The sequence below is a fragment of the Phyllobates terribilis genome, unplaced genomic scaffold (assembly GCF_046119375.1).
Source record: "Phyllobates terribilis strain yellow unplaced genomic scaffold, ASM4611937v1 Scaffold_38__1_contigs__length_12584779, whole genome shotgun sequence".
In the NCBI taxonomy this organism is placed as follows: Eukaryota; Metazoa; Chordata; class Amphibia; order Anura; family Dendrobatidae; genus Phyllobates; species Phyllobates terribilis.
In genome coordinates this window covers 2,601,363-2,621,404 of record NW_027362798.1, presented here as the reverse complement: position 1 = coordinate 2,621,404, position 20,042 = coordinate 2,601,363, and the positions used below count along the sequence as shown (strand labels likewise).

At 43.0% G+C, this 20,042-nt stretch overlaps 7 non-coding genes across 7 annotated transcripts; all 7 read right to left on the bottom strand.

Annotated features, from left to right (window-relative positions):
* Positions 1–2,186: 2,186 nt before the first annotated feature.
* LOC141183028 (U2 spliceosomal RNA) lies at positions 2,187–2,377 on the bottom strand. The gene has a single exon (XR_012258044.1). It is a non-coding gene; the product is annotated as a U2 spliceosomal RNA (small nuclear RNA).
* A 1,115-nt stretch (positions 2,378–3,492) lies between these two features.
* Positions 3,493–3,677, bottom strand: LOC141183300 (U2 spliceosomal RNA). The gene has a single exon (XR_012258290.1). It is a non-coding gene; the product is annotated as a U2 spliceosomal RNA (small nuclear RNA).
* Positions 3,678–10,064: 6,387 nt separating this feature from the next.
* Positions 10,065–10,255, bottom strand: LOC141183027 (U2 spliceosomal RNA). Its single transcript, XR_012258043.1, has one exon. It is a non-coding gene; the product is annotated as a U2 spliceosomal RNA (small nuclear RNA).
* A 1,115-nt stretch (positions 10,256–11,370) lies between these two features.
* LOC141183240 (U2 spliceosomal RNA) lies at positions 11,371–11,561 on the bottom strand. Its single transcript, XR_012258236.1, has one exon. It is a non-coding gene; the product is annotated as a U2 spliceosomal RNA (small nuclear RNA).
* A 1,115-nt stretch (positions 11,562–12,676) lies between these two features.
* On the bottom strand, positions 12,677–12,867 carry LOC141183025 (U2 spliceosomal RNA). The gene has a single exon (XR_012258041.1). It is a non-coding gene; the product is annotated as a U2 spliceosomal RNA (small nuclear RNA).
* Positions 12,868–13,982: 1,115 nt separating this feature from the next.
* LOC141183024 (U2 spliceosomal RNA) lies at positions 13,983–14,173 on the bottom strand. Its single transcript, XR_012258040.1, has one exon. It is a non-coding gene; the product is annotated as a U2 spliceosomal RNA (small nuclear RNA).
* Positions 14,174–15,288: 1,115 nt separating this feature from the next.
* LOC141183390 (U2 spliceosomal RNA) lies at positions 15,289–15,478 on the bottom strand. Its single transcript, XR_012258358.1, has one exon. It is a non-coding gene; the product is annotated as a U2 spliceosomal RNA (small nuclear RNA).
* Positions 15,479–20,042: the final 4,564 nt, after the last annotated feature.

The following is a 20,042-nucleotide window of genomic DNA, read 5'->3' as shown; positions in this document are numbered from 1 at the left end:
TCCAGGTTGTTGTTCCTCCTCCTGAGGGGTGGTCTGATCTTTTGGTCCTTGGTCGGACGTCTTGGACTTCCCCTTTTGCTCATCTTCCCGAAATCTGTGAGGGCAAGAAAAATAAAAGTGACCTGGAGTCTGGCAAAAACTGCATTTCTTTTCCTTAGGGCATTCTTTTGTCTCATGTTCTTCACTAGCACAATTTCTACATGATACATGACAGTTTTCTTTTGAATGACCATAGCGCCCACAATTTCTGCAATATACTGGCATCCCAGAAAAGAAGAAATCCCCATTTGTTTGCCCAATTTTGAAACGGGCAGGGGGGAGCCGTATACCACCTGGTGTATTTGGATCTCTTGTACACTTCACAAGGAATTTCCACTTAGATGTCCATATGTTATATTCGTTTAATATCTTCCCAATACATTTAACACTTTTAAAATAAATTGCTAGAAATGACATTACTTCTGGAGCAGAAACAAAGGGCGAAAATATTTTTACAATAACCAGTCTTACCTCATCCAGGACGTGCTCAACAATTTGTATCCCTTTCAAAACAGGACTATTTTCAACTTTTTTTAACTTTTCTAGTACATCTCTAAAAATACCTTCTCCGGTGAATGAGATGTCATAGTCACCTCTTCTGGGATAATCCTGGATGGAGATAATTTCATTCCTTTGTACGCCAAGAAGGTTCCTGAGCACGTCCTGGACTACATACCCTAATTTCCTCATATCCGAGCCACCCGCCGTGAAGTGAACTCGGATAGAGTTTTTTAGCCTCGCATAAAGAGGCACGAGGTTAGGGTCAACCTCCATGGAAAAACGCAACAAGGTTGCAAGTTGCAGCCGCTTGCAATCTGCGCTCCCAGTGTTCTTGCAGCGAAAAACACCTGGAAGCTGGGGGATCGCAACTCGTTACCCTGGGACTAAGCCCTCTCCCTAATAGCAGCAAGCAGGTTAAGTCCACCAAAGTGGACGATCCTGCCAGGCCAAGGAGAGGAGTACCCGAGTGCCCTTCAACCACAATCTCCTGCAATAAAGCACTTGATCTTAGCCAAAAGGCCGAGAAGCGATAACCAGAATTGGTTTCAAACTACGGAGCCACCCAAGGATCCTGAAAAGTCCATTTGTGGAGATGAGCTCCTGGACTCCCGTTAAGAAGACATGTTGTCAACCTCTAGATCCCTTACATGCCTGCACTTTTCGGCTTGCTGCTGCTGCAATCCACGCGTTTTAGATCTGCATAACTCCACCTCTTTAAACACAGCACCTTCACCCCCTGCTGTTCCCACCCGCCTCAACACCGTTGGAAGGGAGGAGAACCAATTAAGGCGGGGGGTGGGGTGGAATGAGCAGCTGTCTACCCTTAGCAGGAGGGCTCCTGATTACATACCTCTCCTGCTGCTGCTGCTGCTGGCTGTCCAGCAGCAGACTGAAGGTGGCTGCTGCTGTGCACAGGTATATAAAGGCTCAGAGCCTATTATGACACGCGCAGCCAGCGTTCCATTGCCACATTCCATCTACTGCAGGCAGGATACCTGGCTGGCTGAATGTCGCTGAGAAGCTCACAGAGACCGCCATAAGCAACAGTTTAACAGAATGCCACAGACTAATCAACCAAACTTTTTGGGTTGGGTTCTCTTTTATAGTCTGCAGGCATTAAATGAAAGAAGTCAGTGTTCCAGCAGAAGGAGACAACGTTTCAGAAAAGGCATTGTAGCAAACCAAAAAAGAAATTTTAAGCGCAGCAGAGTAACCAGCGCACATACCTGTTAGCTCAGGTGAGTTTAAAAGGCTGCTGTTGATAACAAGGGCATTTGCTAAATAGATGGTGTGTGTGCAACAATATACTGAAAGGTCAATTATATTGTGCAGCTTATCTCACCACCTGTAGTTATTTAGGTGAAAGCTCCAAAATGCTTGCCTAATATGTCTGTTTATCCAAAAGGAAGTAAAAAGGGAGAGCTAGAAAGATAGCATTGCATCACATTACATGGCAATGCAATGCACAGTTGCTGAAGTTGAACCAAAATGAGCTTGTAATCTGGCTTCTGCAACTTTGAACATGAAAAATCCAATGAGGAGAAGAAAAGCAAAGCCAAAGAGTCCATCCAAAAATCCGACAAACAAGCAAAATGAACAAAAAACATTGAATTCAATTCTTTCTGATTTTAGAAACTGCATTAAAGAAGGGGTGCACCGGTCCTGGAGATACTGCAATACCAGGTCAATGCGTGGAGTGGACAGAGCAAGCTCTTTTTCCATCTCCCTGTTCTAAAAATCCATTTAATATATGGTCCCCAGATAGGGGACGTATCAGATATTAAACTGATAAGAACAGATACTACACTTGATCTTAGCCAAAAGGCCGAGAAGCGATAACCAGAATTGGTTTCAAACTACGGAGCCACCCAAGGATCCTGAAAAGTCCATTTGTGGAGATGAGCTCCTGGACTCCCGTTAAGAAGACATGTTGTCAACCTCTAGATCCCTTACATGCCTGCACTTTTCGGCTTGCTGCTGCTGCAATCCACGCGTTTTAGATCTGCATAACTCCACCTCTTTAAACACAGCACCTTCACCCCCTGCTGTTCCCACCCGCCTCAACACCATTGGAAGGGAGGAGAACCAATTAAGGCGGGGGGTGGGGTGGAACGAGCAGCTGTCTACCCTTAGCAGGAGGGCTCCTGATTACATACCTCTCCTGCTGCTGCTGCTGCTGGCTGTCCAGCAGCAGACTGAAGGTGGCTGCTGCTGTGCACAGGTATATAAAGGCTCAGAGCCTATTATGACACGCGCAGCCAGCGTTCCATTGCCACATTCCATCTACTGCAGGCAGGATACCTGGCTGGCTGAATGTCGCTGAGAAGCTCACAGAGACCGCCATAAGCAACAGTTTAACAGAATGCCACAGACTAATCAACCAAACTTTTTGGGTTGGGTTCTCTTTTATAGTCTGCAGGCATTAAATGAAAGAAGTCAGTGTTCCAGCAGAAGGAGACAACGTTTCAGAAAAGGCATTGTAGCAAACCAAAAAAGAAATTTTAAGCGCAGCAGAGTAACCAGCGCACATACCTGTTAGCTCAGGTGAGTTTAAAAGGCTGCTGTTGATAACAAGGGCATTTGCTAAATAGATGGTGTGTGTGCAACAATATACTGAAAGGTCAATTATATTGTGCAGCTTATCTCACCACCTGTAGTTATTTAGGTGAAAGCTCCAAAATGCTTGCCTAATATGTCTGTTTATCCAAAAGGAAGTAAAAAGGGAGAGCTAGAAAGATAGCATTGCATCACATTACATGGCAATGCAATGCACAGTTGCTGAAGTTGAACCAAAATGAGCTTGTAATCTGGCTTCTGCAACTTTGAACATGAAAAATCCAATGAGGAGAAGAAAAGCAAAGCCAAAGAGTCCATCCCAAAATCCGACAAACAAGCAAAATGAACAAAAAACATTGAATTCAATTCTTTCTGATTTTAGAAACTGCATTAAAGAAGGGGTGCACCGGTCCTGGAGATACTGCAATACCAGGTCAATGCGTGGAGTGGACAGAGCAAGCTCTTTTTCCATCTCCCTGTTCTAAAAATCCATTTAATATATGGTCCCCAGATAGGGGACGTATCAGATGTTAAACTGATAAGAACAGATTTTTTAATTTGGCTATCCCCTGCAGAGGGATAAAACCGTTTATTAAAACTTTAACAAATTACAAGCATAATTACACAAATACCAAACGTTAAAAGACAAATGAAATTTACAAAACAAAAAAATACAAAGATTTTAAATAATTAGGTTCCATTGGTCAACAAGCCATTTTTTGGAAATATGTACATTCTTCTTTTTGTCAATTAAATAATAAGTATACATTTCACATAAACATAAACTTAAAACATCATTCACTGATAAAACATCTTGTTTAAAAATAGCAATGTTGCGCGCTTTCCAGAGAGATGACTTGGCGCAGTTCACTGTCTTCCAAGCCATTGTGTACTGGTCCATTGTGGGGCATTCCATAAGTCCGTATAGCACAGTTTTATATGTAAAGTCCTTGAGGTCTGCCACCCTTTCCAGTAGGGGGAGCAGTCTTCTCCAGAAATCCTTTGCAAAATTACATGTCCATAATAGATGTTCCACCGTTTCCTCGTCTTGGCATCCGGCTCTTGGGCAGATGGCAGACCTCACAAATCCTCTTCTGTATTGGAATGCCCGGCAAGGAAGACAGCGGTGCATGCAACTCCAAGCCAGATCTCTCTGTTCATTAAAAAGATAAAAAACGTTAATCATTTTCCAGATAGACATAGATTTGTCATCATCATATCTGTCAACATTACATATTTCCTCACTTTTACGTATTTCTTTAATTAGTTTCTTACTATTTCTTAATTCCTCTATTTTCTTAGTCCCTAAATTAAAATCGGACACTATTTTCCTTAAAATCTCATAATGCGTCGACAAATTAAAAGCATGGGGCACAGATATATTAACTTCATACCATCCAAACTTTCTCATAAAAAATCCTGTATTAAAACGCATAAAAAAGGACCAATAGTGATTCTTAAAAAGGGCATTAAAACAGTAAACGAACAGATGGATTAAAAGAAACCTATTAAAATCTGGAAAATCTTTACCACCTTTTACTTTTGATTTCATCACGATTTCTCTTTTCAGCTTTTCCATTTTTGAGTTCCAAAAGAAGGTAAAACAGGTTTTGGTTATCTTTTTTAAAACATTAACAGGCGGGGGGAAAACCATGCTAAGATACAATAAAAGAGGTAAAATCACCATCTTTAAAACCAATACTTTACCCTCCATTGTAAGTCTCCTCATGTTCCACATACATATTTTCGTATTTACTTTCTGTGTAACTGTTTCCCAACTATTATAACCATCATTATTTTCAGTGAATGATATACCTAAAATGGAAATGGATTCGGAGACATTAATTGGTACATCACGTAAAATCATCCCCCCAACACTTAAAATGTTACACTTATTAAAATTGATTTTAAAACCAGAAGCTAGACAAAAGGATTGCACTTGATGGAGAGTGGCCGTAAGTGATGGTGCATCTGTACACAAGACCGCCACGTCATCCATGTAGCCTACAACCTTGGCCTCCAAACCACCGCTTCCAGGCAGAGGGACACCGCATATCTGTTTATTTTGGCGTATTGCACATAACATTGGTTCCAGTGCACAGATAAACAGTAGGGGGGACAGAGGGCATCCCTGTTTCACCCCTGACCGTAAAAATACCTCTTGTGTCTTAAAACCATTCACTAAAATCTTACTTGTACAATCCTTGTAAAATGCTTTAAGCGATAGTAAAAACCCTTCTGGTATGCCCATTTTCTCTAAAACTTTAAAAAGATAAAAGTGTGAGACACGGTCAAATGCTTTTTCAAAATCAATAGATAAAATCGCCATTTTCCCCTTTCTGTCTTTCACATCCTCAATACAGTCTTTCACTAAATTCAGATTGTCCCATATACTGCGCCCCGGCACCCCACACACTTGATTAGAATGAATAACTTTGCTGATGACTTCTTTTAGACGATTTGCACAAATTTTAGCCATTATTTTATAGTCACAATTTAAAAGTGTTATTGGTCTCCAGTTTTCTAATATTGATTTATCGCCTTTTTTGTATAGGAGGGAGACTTCACCTTTCTTCCAGGAATTTAATAAAACCTTATTATTAAAAACCTCAGTAAACAAATAAAACAAATCATCTTTTAAAATATCATAAAAACATACATAAAATTCTATTGGGACGCCATCAGGACCAGGGACCTTTCCAGTTTTAAAACTTTTAATAGTTTTTAACACTTCTTGTTCCGTTAAAACTTGGGATAAAATCTCTTGGGATGCGGGATCTAAAACAGCTGTTAGTCCTTGCAGCGAATCATCCATTAATTTATTATCTATATTTTTTCCATTAAAAAGATTAGAAAAAAAAACCTCAACTTTACCCAGCATATTTTTTAGATTATTCTCACCATCTATATGGTCAATTATCACTTTTTCTTTTTTATTTTTCCTAAAAAAATATCTGGAACACTTTTCATTTTCTTCTATATGTTGTACTCTAGAACGAAAAATTATCTCTTTTCCTTTTTGTTCTAGCCATTTTGAAATCTCTTCTTTTAAGTTTGAAATATCAACTTGTACATCTATCCCATTGTCTCTGAGCTTAAATAATGTTTGTAGGCGGGTATTTAAAATTCTATATTCTTCATATTTTTCTTTGGCTCTACATATACTCTTTTTAATAAAAAAGTCTTTTATTTTTACTTTCATTCTATCCCACCATACACTCATAGTCTCACTTGTTTTTTTCCCTTTTCTACATTTCCTATAAAACTCAATAAAATCTGATAAAATCTGCGAGTCGGTTAAAAGGGATACGTTCATTTTCCAGCTTTTCTTACCACATTTTTTGTTGTCATTTACTTTTATGGTAAAGGATAAAAGTTTATGGTCTGAAAATATATTAGTTAAAACTTCACATTTGGCAGGTATTGTTTTATCTGAACCAAAAATAAAATCAATCCTAGAGCTACAATTAGAATTGCTCCAAGTGAAACCGGCGTCCTCTGTGCTGTCACTATGACACTCTTTATATATGTCTATCAATTTAGCATCTTTGACTATATCATGTAGCATACCTGAGGTTTTATCGTAGTTCCTGCTTACAGAGCTGGAGCGCCAGTTTTCACCTTTTAAAACACAATTAAAATCCCCTGCTAAGATAAAAGGTTCAGAGTTATTAATAAATAATGGTAAAAGATCAAGCATTTCGGCTCTTTCATTTTTCTCTGGGGATCCATAAAAATTTAAAAACTGCCATCTAATACCATCAATAAAAGCTTTCACTAATAAAATACGACCTGGTAAAATTTCCTGAATAAAATCAATTAAAACGTTCCCTTTAAAAAGTATGGCTACACCCGCTGATCCTGCAGCATTCGATCCGGACCAGACAGATGGCCCACACTTCCACTCATCTTTATATTTTTGATATGACATTTCATGTGGGATATTACATTCTTGCAGAAAAAATACAGATGCAGTAAAACACGTAAAAAAATTAAAAAGAGCAGTTCTTCTCGTGTTAGATTTTATGCCTCTCACGTTGAGGGAAATACCTTTGAGTTCAGCCATCATTAGAAAATGTAGAAATTTTACTTAGGTAACTAAGAGCAACGGATTTACCTGTCCGATGAACCTGATCAGACCACTGGGCTTGCGCCTCCCTCCTCATCTGATAGTATCGTCACGAGAGTCTCCGTGGAGGAGGAAAGATTACCACATTTATATAAACCCGACGCTACACTGGCATAGCTCGGAGGGCTGGCTGGCAGAACCCGCTGGGTCTCCATTGGCTGGCCATGCAGTTCCTCATCAGGTGGGTCCCCGAGGGGTTCCGCCGCCCCTGTTTGACCTGTAGAAGGTCGTCCTATAGGAGGAGGTTGCGCACAAGGCAGAGCCTCTGACTCTTCAGAGGCAGCAAGATCCCGGTCCCCACCTGTAGCAGCGGAGACCGAAACCCCTGAGGGTCCAGCGTCCACGTCCCCTTCTGGAGAAGTGTCCATCTGTTCACCTCCTGCTGCCTCCTCCGAACCACCCTTTTTCTTTTTCTTAGGACCCACCTTTATCCACTCAGCGCCCTCAGCACTAGGAGACCCAGACTGGGCATGGGCTTCTGTGTCGGCCTTTTGCCGGTCCCTTTTGACCTTACCAGTAGTGCCCTTCTGCTCCTTCTCAGCCCTCCTTTTGGACTCCCGCAGGTCCTGCAGCCAGGTTTTGGGATTTGGTATTTTACCTGTCATAGACTCTGGAGACACTTCACTATTTGGTACGCCCTTATTGTCTCCAGAGGCTCCAGGTTGTTGTTCCTCCTCCTGAGGGGTGGTCTGATCTTTTGGTCCTTGGTCGGACGTCTTGGACTTCCCCTTTTGCTCATCTTCCCGAAATCTGTGAGGGCAAGAAAAATAAAAGTGACCTGGAGTCTGGCAAAAACTGCATTTCTTTTCCTTAGGGCATTCTTTTGTCTCATGTTCTTCACTAGCACAATTTCTACATGATACATGACAGTTTTCTTTTGAATGACCATAGCGCCCACAATTTCTGCAATATACTGGCATCCCAGAAAAGAAGAAATCCCCATTTGTTTGCCCAATTTTGAAACGGGCAGGGGGGAGCCGTATACCACCTGGTGTATTTGGATCTCTTGTACACTTCACAAGGAATTTCCACTTAGATGTCCATATGTTATATTCGTTTAATATCTTCCCAATACATTTAACACTTTTAAAATAAATTGCTAGAAATGACATTACTTCTGGAGCAGAAACAAAGGGCGAAAATATTTTTACAATAACCAGTCTTACCTCATCCAGGACGTGCTCAACAATTTGTATCCCTTTCAAAACAGGACTATTTTCAACTTTTTTTAACTTTTCTAGTACATCTCTAAAAATACCTTCTCCGGTGAATGTGATGTCATAGTCACCTCTTCTGGGATAATCCTGGATGGAGAGAATTTCATTCCTTTGTACGCCAAGAAGGTTCCTGAGCACGTCCTGGACTACATACCCTAATTTCCTCATATCCGAGCCACCCGCCGTGAAGTGAACTCGGATAGAATTTTTTAGCCTTGCATAAAGAGGCACGAGGTTAGGGTCAACCTCCATGGAAAAACGCAACAAGGTTGCAAATTGCAGCCGCTTGCAATCTGCGCTCCCAGTGTTCTTGCAGCGAAAAACAACTGGAAGCTGGGGGATCGCAACTCGTTACCCTGGGACTAAGCCCTCTCCCTAATAGCAGCAAGCAGGTTAAGTCCACCAAAGTGGACGATCCTGCCAGGCCAAGGAGAGGGGTACCCGAGTGCCCTTCAACCACAATCTCCTGCAATAAAGCACTTGATCTTAGCCAAAAGGCCGAGAAGCGATAACCAGAATTGGTTTCAAACTACGGAGCCACCCAAGGATCCTGAAAAGTCCATTTGTGGAGATGAGCTCCTGGACTCCCGTTAAGAAGACATGTTGTCAACCTCTAGATCCCTTACATGCCTGCACTTTTCGGCTTGCTGCTGCTGCAATCCACGCGTTTTAGATCTGCATAACTCCACCTCTTTAAACACAGCACCTTCACCCCCTGCTGTTCCCACCCGCCTCAACACCGTTGGAAGGGAGGAGAACCAATTAAGGCGGGGGGTGGGGTGGAACGAGCAGCTGTCTACCCTTAGCAGGAGGGCTCCTGATTACATACCTCTCCTGCTGCTGCTGCTGGCTGTCCAGCAGCAGACTGAAGGTGGCTGCTGCTGTGCACAGGTATATAAAGGCTCAGAGCCTATTATGACACGCGCAGCCAGCGTTCCATTGCCACATTCCATCTACTGCAGGCAGGATACCTGGCTGGCTGAATGTCGCTGAGAAGCTCACAGAGACCGCCATAAGCAACAGTTTAACAGAATGCCACAGACTAATCAACCAAACTTTTTGGGTTGGGTTCTCTTTTATAGTCTGCAGGCATTAAATGAAAGAAGTCAGTGTTCCAGCAGAAGGAGACAACGTTTCAGAAAAGGCATTGTAGCAAACCAAAAAAGAAATTTTAAGCGCAGCAGAGTAACCAGCGCACATACCTGTTAGCTCAGGTGAGTTTAAAAGGCTGCTGTTGATAACAAGGGCATTTGCTAAATAGATGGTGTGTGTGCAACAATATACTGAAAGGTCAATTATATTGTGCAGCTTATCTCACCACCTGTAGTTATTTAGGTGAAAGCTCCAAAATGCTTGCCTAATATGTCTGTTTATCCAAAAGGAAGTAAAAAGGGAGAGCTAGAAAGATAGCATTGCATCACATTACATGGCAATGCAATGCACAGTTGCTGAAGTTGAACCAAAATGAGCTTGTAATCTGGCTTCTGCAACTTTGAACATGAAAAATCCAATGAGGAGAAGAAAAGCAAAGCCAAAGAGTCCATCCCAAAATCCGACAAACAAGCAAAATGAACAAAAAACATTGAATTCAATTCTTTCTGATTTTAGAAACTGCATTAAAGAAGGGGTGCACCGGTCCTGGAGATACTGCAATACCAGGTCAATGCGTGGAGTGGACAGAGCAAGCTCTTTTTCCATCTCCCTGTTCTAAAAATCCATTTAATATATGGTCCCCAGATAGGGGACGTATCAGATATTAAACTGATAAGAACAGATACTACACTTGATCTTAGCCAAAAGGCCGAGAAGCGATAACCAGAATTGGTTTCAAACTACGGAGCCACCCAAGTATCCTGAAAAGTCCATTTGTGGAGATGAGCTCCTGGACTCCCGTTAAGAAGACATGTTGTCAACCTCTAGATCCCTTACATGCCTGCACTTTTCGGCTTGCTGCTGCTGCAATCCACGCGTTTTAGATCTGCATAACTCCACCTCTTTAAACACAGCACCTTCACCCCCTGCTGTTCCCACCCGCCTCAACACCGTTGGAAGGGAGGAGAACCAATTAAGGCGGGGGGTGGGGTGGAACGAGCAGCTGTCTACCCTTAGCAGGAGGGCTCCTGATTACATACCTCTCCTGCTCCTGCTGCTGCTGGCTGTCCAGCAGCAGACTGAAGGTGGCTGCTGCTGTGCACAGGTATATAAAGGCTCAGAGCCTATTATGACACGCGCAGCCAGCGTTCCATTGCCACATTCCATCTACTGCAGGCAGGATACCTGGCTGGCTGAATGTCGCTGAGAAGCTCACAGAGACCGCCATAAGCAACAGTTTAACAGAATGCCACAGACTAATCAACCAAACTTTTTGGGTTGGGTTCTCTTTTATAGTCTGCAGGCATTAAATGAAAGAAGTCAGTGTTCCAGCAGAAGGAGACAACGTTTCAGAAAAGGCATTGTAGCAAACCAAAAAAGAAATTTTAAGCGCAGCAGAGTAACCAGCGCACATACCTGTTAGCTCAGGTGAGTTTAAAAGGCTGCTGTTGATAACAAGGGCATTTGCTAAATAGATGGTGTGTGTGCAACAATATACTGAAAGGTCAATTATATTGTGCAGCTTATCTCACCACCTGTAGTTATTTAGGTGAAAGCTCCAAAATGCTTGCCTAATATGTCTGTTTATCCAAAAGGAAGTAAAAAGGGAGAGCTAGAAAGATAGCATTGCATCACATTACATGGCAATGCAATGCACAGTTGCTGAAGTTGAACCAAAATGAGCTTGCAATCTGGCTTCTGCAACTTTTAACATGAAAAATCCAATGAGGAGAAGAAAAGCAAAGCCAAAGAGTCCATCCCAAAATCCGACAAACAAGCAAAATGAACAAAAAACATTGAATTCAATTCTTTCTGATTTTAGAAACTGCATTAAAGAAGGGGTGCACCGGTCCTGGAGATACTGCAATACCAGGTCAATGCGTGGAGTGGACAGAGCAAGCTCTTTTTCCATCTCCCTGTTCTAAAAATCCATTTAATATATGGTCCCCAGATATGGGACGTATCAGATATTAAACTGATAAGAACAGATACTACACTTGATCTTAGCCAAAAGGCCGAGAAGCGATAACCAGAATTGGTTTCAAACTACGGAGCCACCCAAGGATCCTGAAAAGTCCATTTGTGGAGATGAGCTCCTGGACTCCCGTTAAGAAGACATGTTGTCAACCTCTAGATCCCTTACATGCCTGCACTTTTCGGCTTGCTGCTGCTGCAATCCACGCGTTTTAGATCTGCATAACTCCACCTCTTTAAACACAGCACCTTCACCCCCTGCTGTTCCCACCCGCCTCAACACCGTTGGAAGGGAGGAGAACCAATTAAGGCGGGGGGTGGGGTGGAACGAGCAGCTGTCTACCCTTAGCAGGAGGGCTCCTGATTACATACCTCTCCTGCAGCTGCTGCTGCTGGCTGTCCAGCAGCAGACTGAAGGTGGCTGCTGCTGTGCACAGGTATATAAAGGCTCAGAGCCTATTATGACACGCGCAGCCAGCGTTCCATTGCCACATTCCATCTACTGCAGGCAGGATACCTGGCTGGCTGAATGTCGCTGAGAAGCTCACAGAGACCGCCATAAGCAACAGTTTAACAGAATGCCACAGACTAATCAACCAAACTTTTTGGGTTGGGTTCTCTTTTATAGTCTGCAGGCATTAAATGAAAGAAGTCAGTGTTCCAGCAGAAGGAGACAACGTTTCAGAAAAGGCATTGTAGCAAACCAAAAAAGAAATTTTAAGCGCAGCAGAGTAACCAGCGCACATACCTGTTAGCTCAGGTGAGTTTAAAAGGCTGCTGTTGATAACAAGGGCATTTGCTAAATAGATGGTGTGTGTGCAACAATATACTGAAAGGTCAATTATATTGTGCAGCTTATCTCACCACCTGTAGTTATTTAGGTGAAAGCTCCAAAATGCTTGCCTAATATGTCTGTTTATCCAAAAGGAAGTAAAAAGGGAGAGCTAGAAAGATAGCATTGCATCACATTACATGGCAATGCAATGCACAGTTGCTGAAGTTGAACCAAAATGAGCTTGTAATCTGGCTTCTGCAACTTTGAACATGAAAAATCCAATGAGGAGAAGAAAAGCAAAGCCAAAGAGTCCATCCCAAAATCCGACAAACAAGCAAAATGAACAAAAAACATTGAATTCAATTCTTTCTGATTTTAGAAACTGCATTAAAGAAGGGGTGCACCGGTCCTGGAGATACTGCAATACCAGGTCAATGCGTGGAGTGGACAGAGCAAGCTCTTTTTCCATCTCCCTGTTCTAAAAATCCATTTAATATATGGTCCCCAGATAGGGGACGTATCAGATATTAAACTGATAAGAACAGATACTACACTTGATCTTAGCCAAAAGGCCGAGAAGCGATAACCAGAATTGGTTTCAAACTACGGAGCCACCCAAGGATCCTGAAAAGTCCATTTGTGGAGATGAGTTCCTGGACTCCCGTTAAGAAGACATGTTGTCAACCTCTAGATCCCTTACATGCCTGCACTTTTCGGCTTGCTGCTGCTGCAATCCACGCGTTTTAGATCTGCATAACTCCACCTCTTTAAACACAGCACCTTCACCCCCTGCTGTTCCCACCCGCCTCAACACCGTTGGAAGGGAGGAGAACCAATTAAGGCGGGGGGTGGGGTGGAACGAGCAGCTGTCTACCCTTAGCAGGAGGGCTCCTGATTACATACCTCTCCTGCTGCTGCTGCTGCTGGCTGTCCAGCAGCAGACTGAAGGTGGCTGCTGCTGTGCACAGGTATATAAAGGCTCAGAGCCTATTATGACACGCGCAGCCAGCGTTCCATTGCCACATTCCATCTACTGCAGGCAGGATACCTGGCTGGCTGAATGTCGCTGAGAAGCTCACAGAGACCGCCATAAGCAACAGTTTAACAGAATGCCACAGACTAATCAACCAAACTTTTTGGGTTGGGTTCTCTTTTATAGTCTGCAGGCATTAAATGAAAGAAGTCAGTGTTCCAGCAGAAGGAGACAACGTTTCAGAAAAGGCATTGTAGCAAACCAAAAAAGAAATTTTAAGCGCAGCAGAGTAACCAGCGCACATACCTGTTAGCTCAGGTGAGTTTAAAAGGCTGCTGTTGATAACAAGGGCATTTGCTAAATAGATGGTGTGTGTGCAACAATATACTGAAAGGTCAATTATATTGTGCAGCTTATCTCACCACCTGTAGTTATTTAGGTGAAAGCTCCAAAATGCTTGCCTAATATGTCTGTTTATCCAAAAGGAAGTAAAAAGGGAGAGCTAGAAAGATAGCATTGCATCACATTACATGGCAATGCAATGCACAGTTGCTGAAGTTGAACCAAAATGAGCTTGTAATCTGGCTTCTGCAACTTTGAACATGAAAAATCCAATGAGGAGAAGAAAAGCAAAGCCAAAGAGTCCATCCCAAAATCCGACAAACAAGCAAAATGAACAAAAAACATTGAATTCAATTCTTTCTGATTTTAGAAACTGCATTAAAGAAGGGGTGCACCGGTCCTGGAGATACTGCAATACCAGGTCAATGCGTGGAGTGGACAGAGCAAGCTCTTTTTCCATCTCCCTGTTCTAAAAATCCATTTAATATATGGTCCCCAGATAGGGGACGTATCAGATATTAAACTGATAAGAACAGATACTACACTTGATCTTAGCCAAAAGGCCGAGAAGCGATAACCAGAATTGGTTTCAAACTACGGAGCCACCCAAGGATCCTGAAAAGTCCATTTGTGGAGATGAGTTCCTGGACTCCCGTTAAGAAGACATGTTGTCAACCTCTAGATCCCTTACATGCCTGCACTTTTCGGCTTGCTGCTGCTGCAATCCACGCGTTTTAGATCTGCATAACTCCACCTCTTTAAACACAGCACCTTCACCCCCTGCTGTTCCCACCCGCCTCAACACCGTTGGAAGGGAGGAGAACCAATTAAGGCGGGGGGTGGGGTGGAACGAGCAGCTGTCTACCCTTAGCAGGAGGGCTCCTGATTACATACCTCTCCTGCTGCTGCTGCTGCTGGCTGTCCAGCAGCAGACTGAAGGTGGCTGCTGCTGTGCACAGGTATATAAAGGCTCAGAGCCTATTATGACACGCGCAGCCAGCGTTCCATTGCCACATTCCATCTACTGCAGGCAGGATACCTGGCTGGCTGAATGTCGCTGAGAAGCTCACAGAGACCGCCATAAGCAACAGTTTAACAGAATGCCACAGACTAATCAACCAAACTTTTTGGGTTGGGTTCTCTTTTATAGTCTGCAGGCATTAAATGAAAGAAGTCAGTGTTCCAGCAGAAGGAGACAACGTTTCAGAAAAGGCATTGTAGCAAACCAAAAAAGAAATTTTAAGCGCAGCAGAGTAACCAGCGCACATACCTGTTAGCTCAGGTGAGTTTAAAAGGCTGCTGTTGATAACAAGGGCATTTGCTAAATAGATGGTGTGTGTGCAACAATATACTGAAAGGTCAATTATATTGTGCAGCTTATCTCACCACCTGTAGTTATTTAGGTGAAAGCTCCAAAATGCTTGCCTAATATGTCTGTTTATCCAAAAGGAAGTAAAAAGGGAGAGCTAGAAAGATAGCATTGCATCACATTACATGGCAATGCAATGCACAGTTGCTGAAGTTGAACCAAAATGAGCTTGTAATCTGGCTTCTGCAACTTTGAACATGAAAAATCCAATGAGGAGAAGAAAAGCAAAGCCAAAGAGTCCATCCCAAAATCCGACAAACAAGCAAAATGAACAAAAAACATTGAATTCAATTCTTTCTGATTTTAGAAACTGCATTAAAGAAGGGGTGCACCGGTCCTGGAGATACTGCAATACCAGGTCAATGCGTGGAGTGGACAGAGCAAGCTCTTTTTCCATCTCCCTGTTCTAAAAATCCATTTAATATATGGTCCCCAGATAGGGGACGTATCAGATATTAAACTGATAAGAACAGATCAGGTTTCAACATATTTTATTATGTGCGTAAAAGATGGTTTACAATCAAAAACAGCAACACAAACAATACATTAATAAAACACAGAATTCCACCCATAAAAACCCCATATACGATTGGCATCCCTTCTCCCAATACATTTGACATCCCTCAAGTAATAAATATACATCTGACTAAAAGCAATTTTAAGACAATCCTTCACAGAAATAGCATCACGTTTAAAAAGTAAAATATTGCGTGCCTTCCAAAGGGCGTCTTTAAAACAGTTAATCATACACCAACATATACAATACTGTTGAGGGGTCGGACATTTAAAAAGGCCATATAAAACATATTCATGGTTAAAATCTCTTAAACCGCAAGTCCATTTTAAAAGAATCCCAACTTTGTGCCAAAGTTCCTGTGCAAATGGGCAATTCCACATAAGGTGCAAGGTGGTTTCGTCATTAACACATGAGTCTCTGGGGCATTTTGCTCTGGCCACCAGGCCTCTCCTGTGTTGAAACTCTCTGGTGGGGAGGCACTGGTGGACCACCATCCATGCGATGTCCTTATGTCCATTTGCTAAGAATTTCCCGAAGACATTCTTCCAAACTTGCTTCGATCTCTCTTCTGAGAAATTTACTATGGGGGTCACATCTTCATTCCTCCTCAGAAAAGATAAAAGCTTCTTGCGGTCTTTAAAAATGTCCATATTAAAATCACCAAGGCTATAAAATCGAACAGTCTTTTCTAAGATTGCTTGGTGTTTGGGGGGGCATAGTAAAACAGGGGAATTCAACGACAACTTAAACCATCTTTTAAAAATCATCCCACAAGTATATTTTAAAAAATAACTTAGCGCACTATTACCATTAAAATGTTTGAAACAAAAGCAGAAATAATTTAAATACAAATAAATATGTAAGTCGGGGACATCCCTTCCGCCGTTCATTTTATTCTTCCTCATTATTTCCCGCCTTAATTTTTCCATTTTGGAGTTCCATAAAAACATAAAGATCATCCTAGTCATTTTTTTAATTAAAACATCAGAGGGGGGGTACACCATAGCTATATACAGTATGAGGGGTAACAACACTGATTTTATAATTAAAATTTTCCCCTCCATTGTTAGGGACCTCAAACCCCAAAATGATATTTTCTTTGACATTTTTTCTATGACATTCTCCCAGCTTTGAGTTCCCACATTCTCCTCGTTAAAAACAACTCCAAGAATTTTTACATTGTCTCGTTTTATAGTGAGCTGCGGGAGTTGGGCGGTGTCCCAGGATCCCAAAGTCAGACATTCAGATTTATTTAAATTAAGTTTAAACCCGGATGCCTGGGAAAAAAATTCAATGCGCAACACCGCCCTCCGGAGGGAAGCAGGGTCCACGCACACAACCGTCACGTCATCCATGTAGCCAAAGACTCTCACATCACTGCCACCTCCGCCAGGAACAGGAACCCCTCTAATCACTTTGTCTTTCCTTATTGCGCTCAGCAGGGGCTCCATGGCGCAGATGAACAGGATGGGCGACAAGGGGCATCCCTGCTTCACTCCGGACTCAAGGGGAACTCCATCTGTTAAAAAGCCATTAAGAGAAATTTGACTAAAACAATTTTTATATAAAATCTTAATACAATTTAAAAGCATATTAGGGATACCCATTCTTTTTAAAACTCTAAAAAGAAATCTATGAGAGACTCTATCGAAAGCTTTTTCAAAATCTAGGGCTAAAAGAGCTACATTTTGACCCCGGTCTCTGGAATACCAAATTACATCCCTTAATACGTTTAAAACCTCTGAAATACTTCTGCCTGGTACACTACAAACCTGCTCAGGCTGGATTAGTTTGGCAATGACATTCCTGAGCCGGTTTGCAACCACCTTAGCAAGTACCTTGTAATCAACGTTTAGGAGAGTTATGGGTCTCCAATTCGCTAGAGCACTGCGATCACCTTTTTTATATATCAAAGACACCACTCCTCTCCTCCACGAAAATGGCAACTGTTCAGAAATAAAAACTTCTTTAAAAAGCATAAAAAGGTCCTCTTTTAAAATGTCCCAAAAAGTAAGGTAAAATTCTACAGGTAGTCCGTCACACCCAGGTGCTTTACCCTTAGAGAAACTTTTAAAAACATAAAATAATTCCTCTAAAACAATATCGCGTTCTAAAAACTCCTGGTCTGTAAAATTTAACTTAAAATCGAGATCATTAAGAGCATCAGATAAAAAGGACTCATCTATACACTTTTTACTAAAAAGATGCTTATAAAAGTTAAAAGTAGCATTCAACATTCCCTGCATAGATGTTTCACCCTCTAGATTTGTGATCACTTCTCTTTTATCCATGACTTTTTTGAAGAAGAAGCGAGAGCACTTCTCCCCCTCCTCCAAGTGCTGCACTCTAGAGTTAAAAATAATCTCTTTCCCCTTTGTGTCTATGCAGTTCTGAAGTTCTGAATTTCAGTTTTTAGGCTAGCAATATCATCTCCCACCTCCACCCCTAGCTCTTTGAATTTAAAAAGTGTTTGTAGTTTGGTGTTAAGATCACTAAAACATCTTTTTTTCTCTCTAGCTTTACGTCTCCCTGCTTTTATAAAAAACATTCTGACTTTTTTTTTCAAATTTTCCCACCAGGTTACCATAGGGGCATCAGAAGGTTTTTGTCGCCGCCAGGCTTGATAGGCTTTACCAAAGTCTTGTCGAATCAGAGGGTCCTCCAGCAGGTAAGTACTTAGACGCCAGAGGCCCCTGTTGACCCTCTGTTCATCCCGGTATTCTAGGTGCACCTCCAAGCCCTTATGGTCAGAAAATATATTTGATGTTAAAACACATTTTACAGGGTTAAAGTCATCTGATAGGAAAATAAAATCGATCCTGGAGGACACCCCTCTTCCGGACCACGTATAACCAGGGTCCGTCGGCAGGAGTGACCTCCACGCATCGCATAATTTAAAATCAGTTATAAAATCTTTCAATAGATGACATGACTTATCCAATTTGCGTAAAGGGTCACCCCCCGCTCGTTGTTCACTAGCACAAAGACAATTAAAATCACCCCCTACGATCAGGGGAGATGACCCAGTACAGTACAATGGCAATATCCCAAATAAATTAATTCTCTCTTGCTTATCAGGGGGAGCATAAATATTCATTACACGTAGGGTAAAACCATTAAATTTAAAATGCACTAAAACCACTCTGCCTGGTACTATTTCTGTGACAGCATTTACAGTAATATTTCTCCCACGACAGAGGAAGCCCACCCCCGCTGACTTGTTGTCATTGGAGCCAGACCAGATGGAGGGCCCCAGTCTCCAATCTGTCTTGATGTCATTATAATTTAGTGCATGTTGTATCCCGCATTCCTGTAATAAACAAATGTCAAAGTCAGCGGTTTCTAAATACTTGAATAGAGCAGCCCTACGAACTGGGCTCTTTAATGACCTCACATTCAGTGAGACAAGTCTTAATGTCGGCATTCATAGGTCAGGGTGGTGGATCTTCCATGAGGACACCTGACTCAAAGCCCTGTATGTCAAATTGCTCCAGGACATCCGGGCTAGAGGACCCAAACGACTCGATATTCTGTGAGCCGGCGGTTGCCCCCTCGTAGGTCACGGTTCCCAGCCACATTCCAGGAGACACTGGGGCTTCGACATTCCGTCTCTTTTTCGGGGCAGACTCCACTAGGTCACTGGTGCAGTCCTCCTCTTCCTCCACCTCCTCCAGGGGGAGAGACTGGTCCATCAGGATAAGATCACCAACACCGATTCCCTGATGTTCGCCACCTAGAAGCAAAGCCCCCTCATCTGGCTGGCTAATCGCCCTGGAAGATCCTGAGGCCATCGCTGCGTGGTCCCCTGTAGCCAACCGCACAGGGGCACCACCCTCCAGCCCAACAGGATCGGTATCGGGAACCATCGACACGGAGGATACCCTCCCAGAAGGAGGACCCCTCCGCTCCGGTCCATGCGAGGTCCGCCCATCGTTAAGGGACTTCGATGCAGGGGCCGCCCCAGAGGGGCCTCCGGCTCCCTGCTCCATCCCAGCCTTCTCGCCCTTCGAACCGCCCTCCGACGCCGGCCCGCCAGTGAAGACCGGCGGGCGCATCGGCTCAGCTGCAGAAGATGCAGCTTCTGCGTAGGTCCTGGTCCTGGTCCTGTTGGGGCATCCTCGGAACATGTGCCCCGCCTCACCACAAAGATTGCATTTCCTCCCAGCGGGACAGTCCTTCATTAAATGTCCGTAACAGCTGCAATTATTGCAGCAGTCTACTTTCCTGCCTGTGCAGGACGTTTGGGTATGACCCATTTGTCCACAGTTCCTGCAACATACCGGCATTCCAGGGTAAAATAAGTAGCCTCTGCTCTTACCGATCACAAATGTTGAGGGAGGGTGTAGCATTCCTCCCACTCCGCTTGGGTCCCTCTTTAGACGGGCCATGTACCTCCTCTTGCCGCACCAGAAGCCTACCGCGTTCTTCACAGTGCCCAGGTATCTCAGATCGTCACAATAACGGATAAGGTAGGTCGAGATGTCTGCAGCTTCCACAAAGGGGTTCGGGAAATGCACCACGATAGGGATCTCGTCATAGGCATACAAGAGACAAAAGG